Source organism: Cygnus atratus, chromosome 2 (assembly GCF_013377495.2).
Source record: "Cygnus atratus isolate AKBS03 ecotype Queensland, Australia chromosome 2, CAtr_DNAZoo_HiC_assembly, whole genome shotgun sequence".
NCBI lineage: Eukaryota > Metazoa > Chordata > Aves > Anseriformes > Anatidae > Cygnus > Cygnus atratus.
The window spans coordinates 21,440,201-21,453,448 of NC_066363.1; positions in this window are offsets into that span (position 1 = coordinate 21,440,201).

The following is a 13,248-nucleotide window of genomic DNA, read 5'->3' on the forward strand; positions in this document are numbered from 1 at the left end:
TAACAAATATGAGTGATCTTGTCTTGAGCAGGAGTGGAGGAAGTATGTTTCAGAGAAAAGGCTCTCTTCATCTGATAGAACCATCTAATCTATATATTCCTTTTTGAACTCTGTAAGGTGATATACCCCAATATATGTTTTGAGTAACATATTCTACTGACCAAGATGTACATTTACAAATTCGACATAGGTAGCCACTGGATCATTGTCAGACCTTCACTTCTTGTGAAGTGTTTCACTTCAAATGTTTGGTATCAGCCCAGCCTGATTTTATAAAGAATTTGTAGGGATATCCAAAGCTAAAACATCTCTACACCTTGATTAAACATACTCCAAATTAACATCTCAATTCTCTGTATGGCCACTTTATTACTCCATTCATAAAACCATAAGCAGTCTTCTGTGTTCAAGGCTCCTCTCTTATTTTTGTTATGCAAAATAAAAATACTATTTACTGTCTTTGACTTTTACACATCTGTTTTCTTTTTGTAACAAGAAACTCTTAAAAGAGGGAGAAGAACTTTTAACTTTTTAAAACTTTTTTTTTTAATTTTTCCTCTTAAAGGAATACCATAAACCCAGAAGGATACAGAAGAATTACATGAACTCTGAGGAGATGCTGGAGGAACTTAGTCCAAAGGAAGGAAGACTGGAGGAGGACACAATAACAATCTGTATAGACGTAAAATGTCGCTAAATGGAGAATAAATTACTCTACATATCTACTCAGGAAAGGACAAGAAGTACAGGAAAAGAAACAATGGAATCAGTTTAGCAAGGGAGAGTTAGGTACCAGGGGAAAAAGGAAAGAAAAGGAAAGAAAAGGAAAGAAAAGGAAAGAAAGAAAGAAAGAAAGAAAGAAAGAAAGAAAGAAAGAAAGAAGAAAGAAACTTCTTTTTAATTAATAATTAATTACTTGGACAGATTATTACAGATTATTTAGCGAGAGACCTTTTAAAAACAAAGTAGGCAAGTAGTATGCAGAAGTCAGACAAACTCACTTGTTTCTCTTTCTCCAAGGGCAGTTTGCCTTTCTGTCTCCAGAAATTAATAAATATTTTCTAGGTTACAGTTCAATGTTCAGATATTCTCATTCATCCTTATAAAAAGAAAAATAACGGTGACATGGTATTGCAGACTTAAACTGAAGTAACCCTTAACTTTCCTGTTAATGTCAATCAATAATTTCTCATTGGAAAAGGTCTTGTCACCCCTTTCAGATACGTATGAAAAAACACACCATTAATCTCTTCTGCTCCGTCTCTCTTCTGTTTGTGGCACTGGTAAGTCCCAGGGTGTCGACATGCGGTTCACTAAGTCTAGGCAGTCACAGAACACAGACCATGACAACAGATGCGTGACTGCCACTGAGAAGCTGTCATGGGTGCCCCCTCCACTTTGGTGGCCTCTCAGCTGCTTTACCAGGCCTATTGGGCACTAATGCCACCCTAGTTTGAGGGAAGAAGTTGGTTCTGTAGCTCCTCAGACCAATCATATAACTAAAGGGACACAGGATCAATTACAAAAGCAAGCAAATGTGGTGAAAAACAAACTCAACCATCCTTTGCATTGTGAGTAAGATAACAAAGAAGATTTGGGGCTGGGCTTCACCGACAGCCTGAGTCCATCCGCCAAGGCCTGCAATGGATTCACCACATCTCGTGACCAGCTGGGCAGGGCCACCCTCACCCCAGGAATAGGACTGACTCTGCCAGCTTCTGTACGGAACCATTTCAAAACACAAATCCAACAGAGATATAGCCCTTTTTTTTTTTTCCCCCTTAATGTGCCAAAGCAGCTCATTACAAGGTTACTCTAGCTCCAGAGTGTGTGGGAGGTAGGGGTGAGGCCCAAAAATCTCTGGTGTGAAGACCAGATCTTTAAGTCCCTTATGCAGTATTGGCCTTGGGCTCACGAGGGTTGGTGAGACCTACCCAAGCCTTCAATGGAGAGAAGAAGGAGCTGACTGCATGGAAATTTCGCTTATTTTCCACAATTTTAGGGTGTTAAAATTAGAGTGGCATGCTAAAATGAGAGAGTAAACTGCAGAGTCAAAGTCATCACTATACTGACAGATATCTGAGGGAACCAGTCCCAGCACTGGAGCTGCAGGCAACATGTTCCAGGGATGGAAGACCCCACGTGGGAGGCTTGCACCCAACGGTCATATCACAGCTGCCTAGCCTGATGACCCAAGAGCATTTGAACCTCAATATTTTGGCTGAGGTACAACAGGCTAACATATGCTCCATGACTGCTGATTTATAGATACACTCATCAACCTTTTGTACTACCCTTTAGCAGCTTTTCACTAACCATTGGAAATAATCAGCATACATCTTTGGACTATTGTTTAAATACATGGCTCATGTAAGAAAAATTAACTCATCCAGTCATATTTCCTTGATATCAGTATATAGCTCTAAAAATAACTGGGAAAATCCCTGTTCTTTATATTATCTCTGTCATGGGCATTGTTTTCTTCCCATGCTTTATCACTTTTTCCTTCCGTATTAAAAAAAAAAAAAATGCTTTCCAGAAAGAAATGTTTCAAAATATTTTCCATGGGATAATACTTCTATTTTCTACACCTTTTAAATCTTTTCTCTTTATGTTAATTCTCTACCATATCTAAGTGTGGGATTTGACTTGAATATAGGAGAAACTCATTGAAGCAGGAAGGTTGGCAGAAAAATGTATTTAAGGCTGTTTTCTTCCCCCACTAGCTGTGGATTGATGAGGTCCAAAGCTTCATATTAAATATGGGTAACAAGGGTATATGTCATCTGAAAAAAGTCCTGATGTCAGCCAGTTCCACAACACTGATTCACGGCCTGACCAATCTGTCAGTCCATATGGGGGTGGGAGAGTTGTAGTAATTCAAGTTTCTTCTTTCTTCATCAGCCTGAAAAGAAGACTCTGTCATTAGTCCTCTCCTCACACACCTGCCACCTGCAATTGTATCATACATATTTTCTGGAAGAGGAAGGAAATTTCATAATTAACAGCAGACAAGGAGACAAAGAAAGCAGACATTCAGGTAAGCTGTTACCAAAGGAATCTTTCAACTGTGAAACGATAAAAAGATCTGTAGGGCTCAGTTGTTTTTTTGTTTGTTTGTTTGTTTTTGTTGGTTTGTTGTTGTTGTTGTTGTTTGTTTTTTCCTTTTTTTTCCTTTTTTTTTTCCTGGGCAGTTACACACAGAAGAGCTCCTATAAAGAGTGAAAGGAACTCTGTGAGCTGCTCTAAGGACTGACTTTAATCTGAAATGGTTTCCAGATTTCTTTGTTATGAGGGGCATCTAAATCTATCACAGTTCTTCCATGCGTATTCTGAGCATTGTGATATCACTGCAATACAATTTATTCTTCTTTGATGTCTTTTTGGGGTTTGAATTCATAACCGTCTGGGAACAGGAGATGTTTTGCCTAAGGCGCAGCCATCAGTGCAGTTTACCTACTTCTCAGGACTGTCTAATCTATCACCTTACTTAGCCTGACCTTGCCCTGGGCACACAACTTTGGTCACTCTGTTTGTGCAGAATTGTCTGTTTTGGGGAGAAAGGCACCTAACACATACCTAAAGCAATCCATATTTAGGCATCCAGGCATCTGAGCTCCACTAATGAGCCTGAAAAGAGCTACAGGGGTCATGGTCATGGCTGGATATTAGGAAGAACTTCTTTACTGAAAGGGTTGTTAGGCATTGGAATAGGCTGCCCAGGGAAGTGGTTGAGTCACCATCCCTGGAGGTCTTTAAGAGAAGTTTAGATGTTGAGCTTAGTCATATGGTTTAGTGGAGGACTTGTTAGTGTTAGGTCAGAGGTTGGACTAGGTGATCTTGGAGGTCTCTTCCAACCTAGATGATTCTGTGATTCTGTGATTCTGTTTTCAATTCATGGTTCAGACTTGCAGGACAAGTGCTGACCATGGGCACACAGACCAGCCTCCCTCTTGCCTTTTCTCTTTCTCTCTCATCTACTCCTTGCTACATGGGCATGAGATGAGAGTTGGAGGGTGTCCTCAGCTAAGGTGAACTGGGCACCATAACTATTGAACTTTGAAGAGGTGTAGCTTCAACTTCTTTTACCCACTGTTGGTCTTCCACAAACATCTCAGTCTTTACAAACAAGATGGTCAGTAACCTGCAGCCACTGGCTATATGTAGAAACATCCATTTGACAGACAGCTGTGAAATGAGCTGGTAGTCTCCAAGCAGATTTCCATGAACAAACCAGAATCACTATGGTGATTAAGAAAATTTTGTACTGCACAAAGCTGCCCTGATTTTCAACTTATCCGGACACAGGAAAAGTGAAAGGTTAGTCTTTCTGTTTCCAGCTCTGCACTTATGCAACTTATCAGGCCCTCCTCCCTTCCAGGCAAACCACACATCCTGTAAATCCCACACCTGCACAAAATGATGGTGTTGCAAAGTCTAACTGACATCTATAAAAATGTTTTCAGCTCCACAAATATAAGGCCTCATGTCATGACACAGAAAATTATAGAATTGCTCAGCTGACCTGAAATATCTGTAGAAAGCTGGTGAGCCTCGGCCAAAACTTTAGATTTGAACCACAACCAGTTCCCAACTAAAGGACTATCCAAGGCAGCATCCTCTGCAGCCAATGTCTTCAGCTAACACTTATCTCTAAACACATATCTAAGTAGGCACATCATCCATCAAGAAATACATTTGCAGATGCTATTTGTATCTGTGTACATGCACTGCATGTATGGGGTGCTTTTAACTTAGCTGAATTTCCAAAGCCAATGTACATGCAAAATCGGTTTGGACTCCTGCCCACATTTTTAGAAATCTTGCCCTTTTTCTTGGCAGCAGCACAGTCTATCAAACAAGTCTGTTCTGGAAAGCTTCAGTGAAGAATTCATTTTCTTGTTATTTTGCATGAGACAGTGTCACTGCATTCATGAACATAATTCTTCACATAAAACAAATGCATGCACTATTTAAAGTACTCTTCACTTCAGTAACATTTTGTCAGCTGCTTCACTAGGAGGCATATAAACACTTGAAGATGGGCAAAGAGTTGCAAGACAATTTCTTATACCATGAACATTGATTAGTTCTGCAAAAGATCTGCACAACATTGCATAAAAGAACAGTATGGATTAAAGATCAAAACCAAACATGATATGTGGGCTGCAGACCAACTCCATGCATTATTTTCAAAACTGTATATAGCTTTTTTTTGATAAAAAAATAAAAATAAATAAAAAAGATTAATTTGATTAGCCTTGACACTTAAAGAACTGGCTGGAGTACTCAGAAACATGTACAATTCTCATTAAGCTCTACCCTATAAAGGATAGGGTTTCAGCATATCAGAAAACAGTATGAGGAAAAAGAGGAACCAAAGAATTCAGGAGTAACCTGAATTTCTGGAAAGGAAAAGGCAGGAGTCACAGTCAAGCTCTAAGGAAGGAGCAGTAATTAAGATTATGTAGAATGGGAAGGTGTACTGACAGCACGTTTACGGAAAGATTTTGTGCTATTCTAAATGATAACTATTCAGATAACAGCAAAAGGAGAACTTAATAATTTATTAGCTGAAATTAAATAGTGCCCATGAAGAGGCATTACTGCAGAGCTGCCTATCCTGTGAGTGGATGGTGCACGTCCTTCACCCACACCAGCAAGTGTTCCCCCAAAGGGCTTTTTAAGCCCTGTTTGGCATGTACAGCATTCAAGAGACTGCTCCCACAAGGCAGTTTGAATGCAGCCACTGCCAGCCTCATCTGGAGCAACAAGTTTATTACTAGCATACATCTGGACCACTCTAGCCCAACTGTCCCGAGAAGCTGGTGACATTAAAAAGCACACTGACATTATTAGTAAATAAGCTTTGGATATGTTGCCTGGGGAGGTGTGAAATCACTATAATTGTCAGAAACTTTATAAGATGATTCTACATCTGTCAGCAGCTGCTTAGTTTTAGCTGACACTGCCTTTGGACAGGAATTTTTCAGTTCCCTGTTTCTATTATGAATATGATAAAAGGTTCCTATTGGTAGAATATATACATCTCTAAGACCTTTAACCTTTAAATTAGATCATATCTCCTAATGCTTACTATAGCATTATATGGAATAAAATCCTTTCACACTTTTCTTCCAGTCGTGTCCAGAACAAAAGAGAGTATGTTTATTGTAAACTCTAAAGTGAGATTTTTTTGAAGCTTACAAACCTGAAGTGACACACTGTTAGAGAACAGAGCTAGTGTGACATGAAAATGACATGAAAATGACATGAAAATGACAGATCACAGTACAAGAACAAAATGTGTCTGTGTATGGTAGATTTTTTATACCGATTTTTTATAAGACTATGAAGTGAAATGCAATGTTATCAGCTAAGAGCTTGACATTTCCAATACCACAAAAGATTTGCACAACTGCTGTGTATTAGGGATTATAATTACTATTGCAGTTATCTAGATGAACTTCACAATTTGACTCACTCTGAGCGATGTTACTCCCGTGTACAGGCTAGAATAGGTAGGTAACTGCTTCACATAGTATGTGGGTTTCATACTATAATATTTATCCCAGAATTATGCTTAGATAGGACTCAATATCCTGTAAAATAATCATAGTTTGTTGGGGTTTTTTTCGGTTAACATGCAAACTGCAAAACTGCTCAGGCAAAACGAACAACTTCTTCCAGGAGAAAACCACTTTGCTTTTGACTGTTCATAATACAAGTACCTTCATCCATCAGAAGCTTTATTTACTTGTAATGGAATGATATTCCTTTTTTTTCTTTCTTTCTTTTTAATGACAAAAATATTCTCTAATTGATCTCTCAGAAGCAATTTCATTTAGATTACTGTGTATGACTGAAGTCTGCCAGGGCTTTGTCACTTCTTGAGAGCAAGAAGAACTACTTACTGCTACTGATCTCATTAAGATGTATCAATGGCTTTATGCTTCTTCTGAATGCTTTAGATAAGTGCAAAGATCATATCTGACTATGGGAAAGAATGAATCTGATATCTTCAAAGTTCTGCAAAAATCATAAAGACTTCTGAAACTAATGCTACTTCTACATGCTCAGCTGAAAATCAGGCCTCCTTGACTGGAATCTTATTTTAAAATCAGTAATATTTCCTGATATATTTGCTACAAAAATAGTATGGTAAAATGTATTGTGTATGTTCAACCCATAATTAATTCATTTGAAGTCTATATGAGATCAAGTTTGAAGAGTCTCAATTTTAGACAGACAGGAGATGTAACAATCTGTGTTATAACTTCAGCAATATTTTCTTGAATTTCTGTGGTTAATTTTATTAGATGTCAATAAGTACATACAAGCTTATTTTGATGTCTTTTTAGATCATTAATAAGACATAGGTCTGTCTTTAGGTGTAAGTTCTCAAGTCAGCTCACTCACCATAACTTTCAGATACTATTCAGGATATTTAAATCTTCATTTACCACAAATTATATAGTTTTAAAAAAATGCTGCAAACTTAATTATTGCAATGACTCACTATATTTCAGATCACAAAAATGCTAGAGATGTCATTTTGAAGTAATAATTATATTTAAATCAGTCAGAAATGTCTCCTACATAGTTAGAAAACCATAAAATAAAACAGCTCTTCAATAGCCTTATATACATAGATTTGAAGAGAGATTTTGAGTTGTTGCACATTTCCAGAACATTAGGCTTCCACAGAATGCTGAGATACTAAATATTCCCACTGAATTATTTAAAAATTGGGGAAAAAATCACTTGTGACTTCTAGAGTGTGTGTTTTCTCTTCTCCCCACCCCAGGCTATGACGATAATCTATCTAGATTGCAGGATCAATCAAAATCTTTTAATTACCCATAGGAATTGAAAATATGGGAGCATCAGCTCAGCTTGCCATGTTGGTTAATATAGTAATCATGGTCATAGAAGAGAATCCAGAACATTCAGGTAAGAAAGTACCAGTGGTCTCTAACAGGTAAAGATATATGTATTTTGAAATTAATACTCTTTTATAACCAGGCCTCTCATTTGCTACATAAAAATTGCTTGCTTTAAACCATTGGTAGAAACTATAGATTTGACAGTGGTGCCCCAAAAGGGAACCCTGTATGAGCCCTGCACTCAGCCATGCCCTGAACCATCCAGGGCATAGCTTCACTGCCAAGCTGCTCTGAGCAAGATGTTGTGCAGCAGACTGGGGAATCGAGCCTTGCACATCTGCAGTCTTGATAAGCACTCCCCTCAGTGGTAAATAAAAGATGCTGCAGCTTTTCAGGGCAGCAGCACCTTGGGGAAGCCATTCACGGTCTGCACATCTGTGCCAGTTTTCTAAGCTGGCCCAGAGCCACCTTGCTCCCATCTGCAAGCCAATGCCTCGTGACCAGGTTAATCTGTGTTAATCAGTAAGAAGGCTGCCACATGAACCATGCCTTCACTTCTCTTGCATCTGAAGGGGCTGCATACATCCATGCCTGCTCTCATTGGCAAACTCAGAGGTATAGCAGAATGACACTCGCTTTCTGTCAAGAGCCTTATCAAGAGCAGACCATGAACTTGAATGGACAGACAGCTTTCCTAGAAACACAGTAAAAATCATAATATTTTAAAGCATGGGTTAAATAATTACTTTACCCCACTACTATCTCTGATCATTTTTTAATATTCACTGAGCTGCGCAGGGTTTTTCCTATACCAGATCTTTAGTTCATGCTGTATACAGACAAACTATGAAATAGACTGGCTATTGTAGATATAATTACAAAGCTCTGGCATTCTTTATCAGTAGCTGCATTTATTGCTCAAACTGGCATGAAAGCAGTTGTTTCATTTCAGGTATTTTTAAATACAAAATTCTATAAGTACTCTTTTCACTAATATTTAGAAGAGACGCAGTTCTTCATTTTCTTGGCATTTACAGTTCCTGATGAAGCCCAAACTCTGGGGCAGAGAGCAATGCAGAAAACATCCCTAAATTAAAATGCAGAATGAACTTCATAAAGAATACATAGTATCTGGCTTTTGAAATGAAATACAAAACTGAAGATTATTGTGCAAGGAAAGACTGATCAGAGAAAGTTTCCTCTGATGAAAGCAACAATAAAGGATAACGCGTATGTATAACTACCACCGTTCTTCATGAAAAGGTGTGACTCAGGGTTATATTTCTTTAAACTCAAAATAAACTCTGAATTAACCAGAATAGTCTGCTATTGCGATACTTACAAAAAGAGAGGTATATTTTCTTGAAAGATGCTTTCTTTTTAAAGTTGTCAATTGAGAAACTGTGAGTCAAGCTATGTTGGCATGAGACCGGGAATTGAGCAAGATTATGGAATGTCTTTAAATGTGAGGGAGAAAACAATAGGCACCTTCAGAAGTGTCAGATCTCTACCCTCTTATGACCATTAGAAAATCTTTTAATATTTTGCCACTCTGTAAACTATGCTACACTGCGCTAAGCTGTTCATCCTGTTGGGCATTTAATAGGCAGGTGTTATTAGAATAGAAATGGAAATTCTGGAATTGTAAGGAAAACATAAAGGACTGCTGTCAGAAATTGTTATGATACATGTGAAGTTTCAGAACATCCAAAAATATTCCAAAGGAAGAAAAAAGAAGTAAGCATGCTGAAGAAATACTAAATGCTTTTCTATTTTAAAGAAGTATTGCAATACTGTATTTTTTTTCTCTGCTAGCTTATTTATATAGCAAAATTTTGTATCAGAATGCACTGAGTGTATTTCTAGCCTGTTGTTAAGTCTCTGTGTGGATTTTTTTTTCCTGTTCCATGCAAATCACAGTAAATCACCTCACATTTATTGCACACTAAAAATTGTCTATTTGAGGATTTACAGTGGAGTCACTAGAGTTCTGTAAAATTCAAACCCAGCTTAGTTGTATGCTCATTTCTATAAACAGATGAATGCAAAACACCTCTTCTAATCAATGAAATCCCCAACCTACAAACGTGGAGGCCAAGAGAACAACCACTGAATATTTGCCAACTCCTGGGCTCTTCACTAGGCTTTTGGACACTACCAGGATGCTGGTTTAAGCATGGCTTTCATCTGACCTTGTAGAGCTGTTCTTAAATTGTGATAAAAGACAAAATTACTGGCTTAATTCAAGTAGACAGCCTTGTCAATACTGTTGTGTAGATCTGATAGGGCTCTACATGTATGTGTGTTGCTAGGGTTGGAGAAAATATCTCACACAAGACAGGTCATATGCATACTTTCAATCAACCCCTACTGCTATTTTTCACCACTTCAGGACACTCTACAACTGCTAGTCTGTATGCCATTTCAAGAAGCTCTTGCCTACTCCTGAAACATATTCAATAAATCCAAGATGGATAAGTTCCAGGGTGATTCCCCTCCAAAAGAATGGAGATCTGCACTGCACACACCATGTGTAGAACCGGGTTCTAAATGTATAATCCTGTATAAAGCTACCAGCTGCAGAATTGTAGAGGATTTTACAGTGGAAAGGACCACTGGGGGTCATTTGGTTGAACCTATTGATCAGAGCAGGGCCTCAAAGCTATATCTCCTTTCAGATACCGCTCAGGGCCTTTTCCAGCTGAGTTCTGAAAATTCCCAGGGATGGAAATTCCACACCAAGGATGGCTTTTCTGTAGTAATTTTATCTATGTTGATATACTAAGTGTGCAAACAGGCCACTTTCGTTGTTGTGGTAGAAAAAAAAAAAAAAGCATATGAATCATTAGAAGAATTGGGATAAAATATTAAACTTTTGGAACTGAAATGATCCTTGTAGTCAGCGTAATTTCAGTCAATTTATGAAAGTGCATAAGAATCAATGGAAAATAATTAAACGAAGACAATTCATAGAATATGCTTTTCTTCCATGATTCTTTAACTGAATACAAATAGCTTTCAAGCAAAATCTAAGGATTTCCTTCCTTTTTAACATATTTCTAGCTTCCCCATTTATTTAAAATCCCTTCCCTATTTAGTGCCACTATGCCAAGTTTTTGTTTGTTGGTTTGTTTTTGTAATTAAATTTCAAACCTTCAGTAAAGTAATTGTAATGAGGACAGCTTTTAGTGGCGCAATCAATCCTGTTTTAGTTTTAATCCAACTAAGAATGAACAACTTCAATGCTGTGTACTTTAAATGTATCTGCTTTGGGAAATAATCAGTCAAGAAGCCAGGCAGTCCCTTTCCCAGACATTTGTTATTTTTGCAATGCGTGGAGAGTGCACATTTCTTTTTTCCCATTTCCTGTTAAACTTTTGTTGTAAACAGATTTCACTCTAAATACATCCTAAATGTTGCTTGATTTTGACTCTATCATTATGTCAGAGTACACAGAAAACCATGCCTTTAACTCGCTTTCTGATAGGAGCCTACCTACCATCACCATCCCACACTATAGCTCTGAAATCGGAAGCACCATCACCAGGAGAAAAGGCTGCTGTTCCCACTGCCTGATAATAAAAAGCAATTTTCTTGCAATATGGGGTGCAGGAGAAATCTTTGGGGTGACAGGAGATGTGTAATCAATCCTCATCATTTTTCCACCTGCTCCTTCATGGCTGATTCATCCCCCTCATTGCCTCCATTGACCACAGAACTCATACACTCATACCTTTTCTCCTCCCTGTTCTTCTTGCTTTTTCCCCATCCAGCAGGTAAACCCCAAACTGGCCAGTTCTGGTAGGTGGAATTACCGGCACCTTTTCTTCAGACCAAGCATGTCCCAGGACACCAAAAGCGTTTTTATACTCTAACAGGTTGTTTCGAAACAAATATCTCCCCTTTCTATAGTATCTCTGCAGAGAAAGTGCTTGCCTGTAAACTTTCACTCAGTGCCTTCTTGGGTTGCAAAAGACCCCACACGTTTTCTCTGTATCTCTCTAGTGGAAATCTGTTCCTTGACATCACTCCACAGGCTTCCCCACAAATCTACTTTCTGTTTTTCTCACAAAAGCCCTGGTTTCTACTTGCACCAAAGATTCCCTCCCATTGTCTACTCCATTACAATGCTCCAAAGTGCTTCCCCCACCCTGTGCACACTCGCTGCTCTCAATGAAGAAGCAGTCTGTTCATCATTCCAGATGGCTCTGCCCTCTGAAGACAGCAGGAGCCAGTTCAAGGTGTGGAGGGAGCCTCCCTTCCCCCTGATCCCCAGTTGTGGCAAACTGGGAGCAAACACAAATATCTTTTGGGCAGCTCCTACTTTAAGTATGCTCATTCCCCCTGTTGCTTCTTCATAACCAGGAGTCTTCCTCCTCCATTGCAGTAACAAACCAACCCTTGAACTCTCTGCACTCCAGCATTTCCAACATCCCTGCCATTCCAAGCCATTGGGACTGGCCAGCCTTGCCTGGCTCTCCCAGCTGGTCAAATCCATCCTCTTATCAACCCAAGTCTACATTTCTCACTGCATGAACTCCTCTTCTTTCCATTACTGAACATTACTTCCTCCCACCTCTGGAAGCTCTGTCCCATCATTAGCCACTTTTGGTGGACCATGGAACAGATAACCCTACAAGTATGTTCCTGAGCATTGACTACAAAGGAGAGCTATGTCAACAAGTTCTGAAAGTAGGTGAAATTAATTTCATCTAGCTGCTCGAGCGAGCAATCTGGATAAAAAAGACAGTATAACGCTCACATTGTGTTCATTCTACTGAAATGGCAGTAAATATTTTCTCAGAGGAACCAGAACTGCTAAGCATATTCTTAAAACATTTTAAATGCCATTATTTATGAAATATCATATTGAAAGTTGTGCCCCACAGAACATCAGAGAAGGAAGAAGGCTAGATATGTCAGATAATGACACAGCAGAGAAGAGAGAAAGTGAACCCAAACTTTTCCTGTGTCCACTTATGGTGACATCAGGGCAACTTTATGCTTATGGAGCAGTTCAAACCTGCAAAATCTGCCGCTTGCCAACTGGAATCTCGCCTGAAGGCACAAATTAATTTCACAACAGTCTATCTATTCAGTACAGCACATGAACAATGTTAAACTACACTATCTTTTATTGAGGTAAACTTTCAAATGTCAGGAATAAAGAAACAGTGAGACGTTGTTTCATGGGATGGCAAAGACAAATTACTACTAGAATTTAAGGACACAGTAGACTAAGAAAAATAGATGCTTATTTTGAATACAGAACCTTAAGAATCCCATCCCTCCTTTCTGTTATTTCACTTTTATGATAAATTGTTCTATTTAAGAAGACACAAACTTTTACTTATAACCAACC